Raw genomic sequence first — 13,186 nt, forward strand, 5'->3', positions numbered from 1 at the left:
TAAATCAACCAAACATTCAGAATTCCAAAGGTAGAAGTTGTCAGGTTTCTTACGACAAACAGGCAACAAGCTTGTTAAAATACTCTTTATATATATTTGATCTTCTACAAAACACCGTAACTGTGGTTGCTAATGTCTTTCTGTTGCGTTTCTGAGGAACATAATAATGCAGATATTTTCTTCACCTTTTGGAAAAAATGAAATATGTTTTTACTCCGAACATTTGTTTTGTTTATAACTTACACAGCCAGATAAGGTCAAAAAAAATTCTACAAGGATGAATCTGGTTTTGATGACTTTGTAACAGTTTCTGTTGCTTCTTCTGAATTTCCTTATTCTGTCAGACTTGAGTCTTTTCTATCAAGTTCATACCTATAGATGAGCATGTGGCAAAGTAGGTATAAATAGCCTCTGAATGAATTTAGGCCAGTTATTAATAGTGGTATGAAACTCAGACAAAGTGAACTTCTACAAGAACATTCCAGTAGGACTAGCCAGGAGCAAGAAACCTTTGGCTGGAGGTGGAGTTAGAACAGTTTAGGTAAGAGGTTAAATGACGTGGTTATAAGCCATAGTAGGGTGTCATAATTCGCCAGAGGAGTTCCTTCCCATCCTATACTCCTCTGCCTCTCTGTTTTTGTGCTTTAAGAACAGTAGCATAGACTGTTAGGATGTTGTTCATCTTTCTGATACCATCTGTTTTCCTTGGTGGGAGGGAGAAATGGGATTCATTCCAAGCTGTTCCAAATGTTTTTTCCTCATTCAGGCTGAAATTCAGATGTTCATGTTCAGTTTCTAATGCGGTTCAGTGGCACTTAGAGTACTGTACTCTGGGCAGCCCTGATCCATATGTCACTTGACCCAATAGAGCTTTAATCACCTCTTTATAGAGATAAAAAGGTCTGAGGCAGTTGCTATGAAATCTAAGGACAGTGGTTCACCAGTGAAGCTGTCATTGCATTCCTTTGCTAGATTTACAATTTACTCTTTCTTTATGTATTGGCTAAATGCTTTCCCCTAAGCTTTTGCTTAGCTTTTGTTACAGTTCTGTACCTACCTCTGCCTGTTCCTACATATCTTCTCTGTAATCGTGGTGACTACTGGTGATTTTTCATGCATTTCTGGGTTCTTCCATGTCACACTCCAAATTCTCTTTATTTTCGCCTCCATTGAAATAATGGACAGCAGTGTCCTGAGCTTGTTCTCACAGCTATCATCTTGGCTGTCCTCATTTTTAGATCCATGTTTTTTGGGTTTTTTTCAACAGGAAGCTGACAGTCTGAGCACAGTGATACTTTTTTTTTTTTTTTTTTCCTTTTCGTTTGCAGTTATATGCCTTCAAATCAGAGAACCTCACCAAAAAGCTAAGGCTGAGAAACTGGCTCTGAAGCTTAAGCCTGAAAAGTGCTGCTCGGTACTTTTTCCTGCCTTTTGCAATGTCTTCTGCAGAAGACTTTTCTGCAAGTCCCTCTCTTGGATGACAACACTGTGTAAAACTGTCAAAACTGATATAGCTGTGTGTTGGAAATATTGTACATCAAAAGGCCTTGCAGTTACTGTTCAGTGCCATTCTTCATGGGCACAGCCCCTCGAGCTGTAAGCAGTAACGGCTCTTGGTGGTGTCCCATTCCCTCGTGTCTTCTGATGGTGGTTTAAAGATATCCTTGCTTACCAGTCAACAGAGGAAATTAAATAACTAGATTTTTTTGTTTTATTTTGTTTCCTTTAAATTAAGTCCTGGTAGGATGTGTTGTTGCCTTTTTTTTAGGTCGTGGAGGGATTGAATTTTTATTTTGCCATTGTAGAACTCAAAGACAGAAACAATGTGCATCATTAGGTGTTAGCAGAATCATCTCCCAGTTCTAAGAGCTGAGTACCTATAGTAAATTAGTAAATGCATGATTTCTAATTTCTTTTCTGTGTGTGCAGTGTTGTTTGGTAATCACCTAGCACTAATGACTTTAATGTACATAATTCACTGTATGGGTTTTTTTTGTTTTGTATTGGTTTTTCGTGTGGACATCCACATCCGCACAACAGCCCTTTCCATTGCATTCTCTGGGTCTCAGAAAGAGAATCCATATAGATAGAGACTGAAAAGTGACAAAGCATCTTTCAACTGTTAAATTACAAATATGTTATAAATATTTCAATATAGATTAGCATTAAAGTGATGAGTCAGGCAGTAGCAAGAGAAAAATATCAAATGCAAAAGAACACTTGAGTAGGTATTGTGGACTGTGTTCTGCTCTGCTGCTCATGTGGAGAAATTTATCAGTACATTATTTTCATAATTATCAGAAATGTTGCTGGAATGATTGAAATTGAAATTAAATTAAATTGAAATGGATTGAATCACAAACTATCTAGATAAATTTTTAAAACCTTCAGGAAAATCCTTGATTCTTTTGCTTATACTGTAAGAATGATAAATAGGGATTATTCAGTTTGAGTATGGAAAAAGATGTATCAAATACTCGATTGATGCAGTTCAGAAAAACTAGTTAAATCTTTATGAAATGCATCTGCTTGAGTGTTGTATTCTGAAGCAGGTGACATTATATTATTGACAATTCCTGTAAGAATTACCTTGAGCATTTTAAAATGAGATTAGGAATCTGTTTTAACACCTGTACAAATATTGGTATGAATGTTATGGCACATGACTGCAATTCAGTCAGATCTGGATGTATCTTTTCAGTTTTATTTGGCATTAGCTTAGTATCTATTTCAAAGGTGGTTTTGCTTTGGCTTGTAGTTGTCCAAATGATTATAATACTTGATACCTGGTACAGAAACCATGTCCATTAAAATACCACAGTTTTGCTAATTCAATCAAGGACAGGAAAATCTGTATTCCAGCTCTCTCTGGCTTACAACAGCATGCCCCTAGGCCAAGCTTGCACTCCTTTTTAGACTTCTTGTCACCAGAGCAGATTGTACAATGGAAGATGTATGTCTATTTATAATTTTCTGCCAAAAGGCTATCACTGTTTATATACAGCTAAGACTTAATTTAGCAGGTGGGTGGATGCTAAAATATTGCTTCGTTCTTTGTCCACATTTTTAAAATCTTATTTCAGGCTGTGAGAAATCCACTTGGGCATTTAGCAGTCATTGTGCTTTCTCAGGGGAGGTATCTTAGCCCTTGAAGAATGTCTGCTAAATTAAGTGAGCTGAGACAAGGAAAGACCTTCTGTTTTGTAAGGATGAACACTTAGCAATTTAATTATGACCACCAGACAAAAGCATGCATAAGCAAGGGAAATACTAAAAAAACCCGCAAAGATCTTTGTTGCTGACTGGGAAGAATGTGCCAAAGTGCTTGAATCTTCCAGAAGAGTTGTATCCACACCTGTGATTTCTGATGATCTGATGAACCCCTCCATTAAGAATCAAGCCCTTGTAGTTCTCAAGTGGAACAATTTGATACAGTTCTGGCTGATGATCCCAGTTTACAATGAAAGTGATAAAATTCTCTTCAGAAAGTCATTGCTAAGATTGCATAATTGGGCATTAAAGTTCTGATTATACTTTACAAACTCCAGGACTTTGTTAAAAACCTGACGTTCCAATGTACTGAATTTCAGTGTTTGACAGCTCAGCTGTGAGAATTTTTTTAGAGAACATTTGTACCATAAGAACAGCATGTTAATTGACTAAAAAAAACTGGGACAGATTAATCACGGGAGGGAACACGATACTTAAGAGAATGTAGTTCTAGAGCCCTCTGCTGATGAAAACCTTTAGAAAGACAGTTCTTTTCACATGCCCTTCTTTGAATGGCCTGGGTTATTCATGCTGTCCATTTCAGACCCCTACCTTGGAGTGCGATAAATCTGCGCACTAAGGTGACTTTCCTGTGGTGTTGACCAAGAAGCAGCCTAAAGGACTAGCTTGCTCCCGACCCTGACTTCCACGTGACCAAAGACGCGGTGAGGTGAATCTGCTTCTCAGTGTCAGCAGGTGCATCTCCAGGAGCGTTATTAGCATGTGATTTTTTCAAGGATGTCAGTTCTCATTCAGCAGTGGCTGTGATAGTAATGGAAGTTATGCAAGCTGCAAAAAATGATCAGAAAATGGCTGAATACTGTTGAGTTCTGCGTTGAAAGAGCAGAGAGAATAGACATGAGCTGGAAAATTAACCAGCAGAGAATGTACACTAACAGCTCATACATTCCCCTCAAACATCGAAGCAGTGTTTTGCAGCCTACCTTTCTTTTTTGTTTTTCAACACTATTGATGAAACACGAGCCCCTTACAGCACAGCATGCCTTCTTGCTGGAATTGATGTTGTTGGCTATATAGGAGGATGGAACAAACCAAATATTTACGTGGAAAAGAGAGGAGCTGTCCTAAAGTTGCTGTTAAATCTGCCACTTTCTTGTACAAGTGGCAGTTACTCTCCGCCTTTCCCACAACACGTACACTCTGAGCAAGGCACAGCTCGCAGCCCCAGGCAGTCCCACAGCTTTGCTCTGGGGCTGAGGTGGACAGCACTGGGGGCTGAATGGGTCACGCTAGCTCCATAGGGAATGGCAGTATTTGCAGAGAAAGGGACCCCGCTTCCCGCAGAAGAAGAAAATTATTTCATTACAGGTGGTGAGGCTGTTCTGAATTCATCTCAAGATGATGGGGCAACTGACACTGGCAAAACATGTTTAAAACAGAAATGGAGAAAGCTGCAAAATGCATTTAACTGTGAAAAACTGGGCTACTGAAAAGAAAGTGAGAATATGCCACCCACAAATTTCCTTATGGAAGTGAAATCGAATTTTAAGAAACCATTTACCAGTACTACAATACATGATGGTAATGTTAACAAAAAGTTTGTTCTCATTACCTCTGACAGTGGTGTAGACAACCATATTGTTGGAAGTCTCCTTCTGGTTACTGGTGGTGTCCTCTCCGAGTCTTCAGTATTCTTTGTGTGTGTTTAATAAACTGATATTTACTCATGAAAAGCCAGTAAAGAAGTAGGCATGTTTGCCATGGCGTAACTTTTTCCAAGAGTCATATATAATTTTTGCATTGGTCCACATCCTTTCTCCTCTCATGATTTTCCTTCTTATGCCTGCTGTTAGTTTCCCAAGATTGTCCCCTGCCATAGCATTTGAACCTTGCAAGATTTTAGGAAGAAGTCAGTGTGGTTGGACAGAACAAGAATACTCTGTGCAGATCTTTCCTGTGAATTCATGTAAAAGTTTCATAGTTCTGCAATTATATAATACAGTCTTTACTGAAATGAATTTAACTTCTTCTAGTGTAAATGTATTTTAAAGTCTGAAGATGAAATATGCAATCCCCTTCGGTTCTGGAGTGTTTTAATCAAGGGTGTCTGTGTGCTTAATACTTCATGGCTCAAGGCCAGTGATGGGACTAATTGGTGTTGACGGAAGAGGGCAAAATTCAGATTTTATTACTTGATTCTGGGTAAAAATATGCAAGAGAGAAACATGGTAGCTGCTATATACATTGAAATACAGAGGAGGTGTACTCGGGTGTTCATGGGTGGTGAGGTATTTATAAGAGATAGGTGTCTATTTAGATGTAAAATTGTATTCTCATATTCAAGCGACCAATTTTCCTGATACTTGCGGGAATTACGTTTTTAAGATTTCACTTGTGCTGAAATTTTGTTATATAGACATAGGCCTTTGCATGTTGATAATCCGATTTATGAACATATATACAAGCATATTACAGCATGGATGCATGACATTACTGGGTATGGTGAGACAAATGGGGAGCACTGAAAAAAAGTTGCATCTGTAACTGGGAGGAGGATAGAATACAGAAGAAAGAGGAACTGATGGACAATAAAAGGTTTTCTATTTGTCTTGGCAAAATTTAAGATCTTCTATAGAGAGAAGGGAGAATAACGGGGGGGGAAGTTTTTAGTTGTGAGCAAACAATGGTGAGCACTAAGTTAGGTGTTTGTGCCATTCAGTTGGAGAGTTCGTGTGTTTACGTAGGAACTCATAGAAGAGGGAATAATTATGTAGTAAAGAAAGGCAGTCTGATTATTGGAAAGAGTTGTGGTAATGCATAAAAACAGATGGAGGGGGTTGGGAAAGGTGAAGGAAAGAGGATATGAGCCGGAAGAGTGGTCTGGGGCTAAGACCTGTGGCTGAGATGTGAAGGGCAAAAGGGGATGTACAAAGGAGAGTGAATTGAGAGCTGTATTAAGATCAGGAAGGAAGGAGAGGAGGGGGCAGGTGAGAAGTTATTGCTGGTGGACTGGAAAACCAGAAAAGGCTAAAGAAGGAAGGTAACTGCTGTGGAATAAGTTATGCAAAATATAGGAGGATACCAGGAGATGTTGAGAGAAGAGAAGCAAGAGAGATCAGAGAGTAAGCAGTACTTCTGACACTTAGTCACCTGGAAAGTGGAAGAGTTGAACTAGGTGAATGTGAGGTGAAGTCCAAAGGCTTCCTGTACAAGGAGAGTGTGGTGAAGACGACAATCAGGGATCAGAAAAGGTTCTGAATGGACTATACCTGGCAATAATGTGGAGCGTGATAGGAAGAAAGTGTCTATTACGGGATTGTTCCAAGAGGAACAGTTTGACAAAGGATCAAGAGGAGGTGGCTGGGAGCATCATGACTAGGAAGGGAGGAGCCTGAAGCTGCCAGTGCTGTAATGTGACAGAGAGTGCATGCTGAACTGGTCCCTGTAACAACCGTCAGGGGCTGTCGAAGTGAAGGGGTCTGCGTTACTGTGGCACTGCCAGATTCCTCGGTTTCTGTCTGGCCTGCCTGGCCCAGTTTTATCTGATGCAAGGAAAGAAGCTGCAGGCAAGGAGGAGTGGAGTGGTGCACAAGCAGATTGCATTCTGGTGTGGAACTAGGACATAGTCTGTGTCCTGAAGCATAGATGCAGTCCTGCGGGCTGTGGGCTGGACCTCATAAAAAATACAAGGAATACCAATACAGGAATATTCATAGGAGTGGTGACCTTAAGGGGAAGTAACTGTCTCAAGTTAGAGTTTCAGTGGTGGAGAAGGTTGGCAAAAAAATCTCACATGGAACCAGAACTGTATTTTTTTAATTATTAAAAAATGTCTATTTTTCAAAAAGGAAAAGGTTTTTGAAAAAGTTTTGTGACTGGATGTGAACGTGTATCATGGTGAGCGAGCAACATGCATTTTCTAGGCTGTTTGTTATATGTGTTTCAAATGTAACCGAGTTTTGGAAATACAGATTTCTAAACAAATAGGCGCTATGACATGTTGAAAATGAACTTAATCTCCTTCTGTTTTGGACTTCAGTAATTCCTGCTCCAGTGTATCGTACACATGCCAAGCAATGCAGCAGTAATAGTAAGGAAGAGGAAGGTCCCTTGTCCCAGCACATCTCTGCCTGGGTTCTTTCAGAAGATCAGCTTTCATTGTGAGTCATAGTTGTCACTTTTAATTAAAACTTTCTTTTCTAGCTGCAGCTTGTAGTTGCACATTATTATCTCTGGAACTTTCATTCTGCAAACTCAGCAAAATGCGTACAGTAGTAAGCTCCCACTAAGCTGATTAATGTGTCAGGAATAATGCAGACGGATTGTGATGTAAACCACTGAAAAGTAATTGGGTATTCTGTATGATCCTGTTCCTCTGTGAGGAAGAAACCCAGACTTAATGAAAGTTATATAGCTCATATTTAACTACTGATTTGTTTAGTTGATGTATTTAGCAGGTAAATTATGTTTTTTCTGTTCTGTTTCTTTGGTGAGCAGTTCTAGCCATCATATGGGCAGCAAAACCCGTTACACCATAAAGCAAGAAATAAAGCATATCGCATACTAAATTTCATGCCAGATAATCTTTTAAAATAAAGGATTACTTGGAGTAAAAGCTGAAAAACATCAAAGATCTAAGTTTAAATGTAAATTTCCCAGTCTCCAGAAAGCTCGCTTTCCAAAGAAGGCTATTTCTTGTCTTAGTTTATTGGGATTCTCTCCTACTTAAATGCCTGCAGCGTGGGCCATCAAACTGATTGTAATTTCTAGCAATTAAGAGCATAATTATTAATTTCAGCATGTGCTACTAGTATGCAACAAATTATTGAAATTCTGACAGTTCTTGTGTAAAAAGAAACTGAACAAAACTGGAGTTTTCCTTAAGGTTATGCAAAAACTGTCTTTAGGGCGAATGAAAGACAGTGTCTTTTTTTAAAAAAAAAACACCTAACAACTTTTTTTGCTGTTGCTAAACTGTCTTTGTTCTTGGAGTCATCATAGTCTATGATTAAGATCATCCAGTCCGCGTTTACTCAGAAAATCTCACTTAAGAATTTCAAGGCAAGACCAATAGTGAACTTTAATTGAAATCCATTAATATCTTCTCAGAAAAGGTAAAGATTGGGTCCTGTATCACAGAGGGCAGTTAAAGGTCTGGTAATTCAAAACTGGCGGATACTTTATAGAAATGGTTCTGTCTTAAATGTTATTGTACTCTTTTTGCAAATTTCCTGAATCTCATGATGGTCAAGTCATAAGTGATTCCAGATCTTGTAGCAAAGATAAAGAAACTTTCTGTCATTAATATGCTCAGGAGACAACAGGTAAAGTTGAAATCTGATTTTTCACGCTCGGTTATTTTATTTTAGGATTAGAAAAATCTAAATATGAATTTGAATGCAGAATATTGGAAATATAATCAAAAGAATTCAATTACTATGCATTAAATGGCATTTCTGGGTAAGATATGCTGGTTATCGTGGTGTTTCTGTGCAAGAAAACAGTTCAGATAATATTTCACACCCCTCTTTTTGATAAGATAAATTCCCCTTTGGGGAAGCATTCTAATAATTCTGCTGTTGTGACTTTGCCTTTAGAACCATAGTTTCTCAGTCTTTTCAGGAAGATTAATGAAAACTGTTACAAATAGCTTATACAAACTGAATATGTAAATTGCTAGATTCGAGTTACCAATTAGAATGTAAAAGCGACATGCCCGACTCCTTCACCAGGTGCAAGTGTGAAATTTCACTAGAATGTGCTTCTTGCTTCGAACCAGGATATGTAAAACTGTAACTTATAAAAAAAATAATAGTGACTTCTGATGGAGAAAATGAGGTAAAAAAGAAAGGGATCTGGTCAAACCAAACAATGCACTGTCCCCTTTTAAAAATGTACTAATTGCAGCCTTGGAATAAAATTACCCCTAGTTGGAAGGCACTGAAGTTTTACGTTGTTCTTCTGAAGCTCTGTTCTCCTTGATCAGAGTCAAATGCCTGTGGAGTGGAGCCTTTCTCTGAAGTTCCATAGCACGCTCCTTCAGAGCCTTGCTTGCAGCTATTTCCTCCTGTACGCCTCCTAATACTGCCCCTGCTTTCCTTCCCTTCCAGCACAGGACTGTTGTCACTGATTTGTTAAAGTAGAGAGACTAAACTGAAAAGGAAAAACCTTTTTCTTTCTTTTTTCTTTCCCTATGTGGAAAGATACTTTCAGCCCACAATGATATTTACTTCAGCAGAAATGTTGGAAAAAGAGTTGCCCATGGAGTTTCATTTGGTTTCTCTTCAGGAACTTGTGATAACTAACAGCAAAGATGGACTGAAGTCTCATCCTGTGCGCAGAGGAGTATATTCATGCAAAACTGGCAGACGCTTTTGAACGGGGCGGATGGCTGGCTGGCCGGGCCTGGGCTGTGGGTGATGTGACGTTCACATGTGTTCCCTGCCCTGCCCCTGGACACTCTCTGGGCTGTGCATAGGGGTGAAAACATATGTGGCCATCCCGTCCCATCCCCTTCACCAGGTGTCCATGTCATACGCTGCCATGCAGGTGTCACACACACAGGTACAGTCAGAAATGAACCGCTCTGGTTTTAGAGGTACCCAGGGCGCTGGACCTCACGCTCGCGCTGAAAGTGAGGTGACAAAAGGCTCGTTGCTTTGACTCTCAAAAATTTGCCCGTCTCCAGCCCGCCCTCATGGCCAATTCAGTACGCAGAGCGGCTCTGAGCTGCAGCAGCGGCGGTGGCTCTTGCCAGCCGTGTCCCAGTCTCTCGCTGCCCCTTTGCAGCCCGCAGTGGGCCATGCGAACGGGCTGGTTCCCGCTGTCACACGTGCTTTGATTTCATTCTCATCCCTCATATCTCTACCAACTTCAGTTAATTTTTCTAGGCATGGATAAACAAAGTTGCGTATTTGTTTCCAGTGAAGTATTGTAATGTCTTCTGCAAAGGCGTTAATACCTTCCTAGTTTGATATCTTCAGGGGAAACAAGCAAATTTTGTAGATGACATGCAGTTTTAAGGAAGAGGGATGCTGGTTTTCAGGCAAAAGTAAGCAGATTACATTTCATCAGAACTTCTTTTTGAATTGGAAAATGGTGAGAATATGAAAAACAGCAGTCACCACTGATGTAAGAGCTTACATAACCATAATTCTCATGTCACAAGTATGGTATTATACTATAGACAAAAAGCCTTGACTAGAATAAAAAATACAAAATGGAGGTATTAAGAGTTACACATCTGACTAAGCAAAGAAATAAATGAGTAAAACCTCACACAGTTTCAGACAAGATAGTGCTAAGATAATGCCCACAAAGGTGCGTGTAATAGAACAGTGAGCAGCATATTGAAACATGAAAAGCTGGATGAGGAGAGTGCAGCTCGTATATGCAGATATAATCTTTCTACATTTTAAAAAAAAAGTCTGAATTATTAATATTGCTGTGTTTCTAATTGAAAAGTTGTACTAAAAATTAAGATGACTCTTAAGAGCTTTGAAGTTCCCTAATTATTTCAGTGACCCAGACTGGAAATGGACACAATGTAAATCATCTAAACAGCACACATAATTAATTAAAAGAGAAGAAAGAAAACAAAAACGAATGTCTGGTCAGTGCTAGGAGAGTATCAGCGAGGAAAAGGTTTTTGGCTGAAGAAAATTTGAGTGTTGTTTCATGTTTTGTTTTGTTTTGCTTTTTAATTACAGCCATATGCACAGCTTTGTTCCATTTCATATACATAGTCACTACTATCAAATCTCTTTCCACAGAGAAAATGTGACATGAAATTCTGGCCTCTTGGGACGGATCAGAAAACTCCCAGTGCCTTCCGAAGGCCAGAGGAGGGAGTACCTTGTGTAGAATCGCAAGTCACGCTAAAGGCATCTGTTTCCCAGACCAAGTGTTTTATGGGATTTGAAGTAAAAAGTGGTACCACCATCAAGAAGATGTGATTTAAAGAAGGGTGTGCTATCTGGAAAAGAAGTGGTAACTGAAGAGTTTGGTCTCCAGCCTCCTCTTGTGACCGGTCACCTGTGCCGTACTGGTGTCTTGGCTGGCGCTGTGTCCCAAGAGAGCCGGCTCGCAGCCCAGGGAGCTGCTGGTGACGAGCGGCCTGGCTGGGTCCGGGTGATGGGTGGAGGGTGTTGGCTGTGGAGGCTCCATATGGGACGGGCGTTTAGGGACTCCGGGGGCTGGCTGGGTCTCTCAGGGAACTGCTCTCTGCTTTCATCCCTTCTGGAGTGGTAAAAGGCCTCTGGGAGAGCGAGAAGGGGATGGTGGCAACTGTGATTGCCTTGGTGATTGATGTATTTGCGATTTCTAAGCTTGATAGTACAACGCACTGCAAAGAGCCAACACATTAGCATATTAATGTTGTTGATTATGCTGATAATATGAGCAAGAAAAAAGGAACAGAAAAATCATCACTTATCTGTGATGTATGACAAAGAAATCAGTGGAGCGAATTGTCTGCTGCTTTGAATATAATTAATATTTTCTGAACCCTCTGGCAAATGTTACCATTATTACTCATTTCAGCCTTGTAACGCTCTCAGTCAGGCTGCGAAGTTCTTTATTTTCAGGATTTCTCAGTAACTTTCTAGCACTACCAGATCACTTAAACTTTGCAGTTTCTTGCAGTTTTCTGAATGAAGTTTCGAGAGTATGAAGGGTTTTATGTTTGATACCTGTCAGACAGCACTGGCTGGTCCTGCAGTACTTACTGACTGGGGCAGTACACCAGGGAACTAAGACCTCCCTGGGATAAGAATACTTAAATGAAGTGTTACATCAAAAACTTGTTTGGTAGAAAAGTTAAATCCATAATTAATCTGTACTGAAGAACAGAACATGAGAAGCTGATTTTTCCTACTGATTATACAGAGGCAAATTCTGGAGTTTTTTACCGTAGCATTTTTAACTACCTCTTTTTTTCATGTATCTACTTGACGCTTCAGAAAAAGATGTCAGAAGACTACTGTTTGCTTCTAGGAATTAGAATTGCCTTCAATGATTTAAAATTATTAGGTTTTAGTGCAGACTTCCAAGGCCTCAAAGAACGCATACATATGAGATATCTGCTCACGTTAACACACGGTGACCCTCTGGAGCCTGTAAGAGGAGAGCAGGGCTGGGGCTGGGGGAATGCGATGCGTCCCAGCTGCATCGGGAGTGATCGTGGGCGATGTCAGTAGCACCGTCACTTCTCATCTGCTTTCACTTGGGTTGTTCTTTCAGCAGAATACGCTGGGAAAATTACACCTGATGCTTTTCTGTGAGAGCAAATCTCTGTCTTCTACAGGCAACCATTTTAAAAATTGTGTTTGGTTTGATTGTTGTAAAGTCTAGACTATTTTTTAAGTGAAGGGTTATACAGCATCCTTTTAGAGAATGAGCTGCATAGAATTCAGTAGTATTCATCAGTTTAGGAGCTGGTTTCCTTATGGAAACAGAATGATTCTTGTCATGCTTGACATAAGCTTTGGTTTGTACCAGGCTCACTGGCTTCTGTGAATCACAAAGCTGTTTTTAATTGTCTTACCAGTGCTTTCTGCCTTTCCACACCCACCCTTTTTGGTGTTTGGGCTTTTGGTTTGTGTTTGGGCTTTTGATGTTCAGTTTGGTTTTTTAGCACCCGTATAAATACGTACTTTTGAAGTTTTGCAGGTCCAACATGACCAACAGAGTTAACTGCATAATTACAGTCAGTTCTTTCAAATATGGTATTTGGGAATTCTTATTTTAAATGCATTATCAACAAGAAGTCGAGCAGATTCCAAAGGCATTTTGAAACTAGTTTTTATTTTGCAACTCTTTCAAATTACTTGCCCAATAATTGCCACTTGCTACTTTTTCTTACTGGGTTTTTTAACACTGTTAATGGAAAAGTAAAGCACATTGAAGATAATACTTTGTACATTTTGGGATAAAACTAAACTGATTAGATAAAAAT

The sequence above is a fragment of the Leptosomus discolor genome, chromosome 3 (genome assembly GCF_034619465.1).
Source record: "Leptosomus discolor isolate bLepDis1 chromosome 3, bLepDis1.hap2, whole genome shotgun sequence".
In the NCBI taxonomy this organism is placed as follows: domain Eukaryota; kingdom Metazoa; phylum Chordata; class Aves; order Leptosomiformes; family Leptosomidae; genus Leptosomus; species Leptosomus discolor.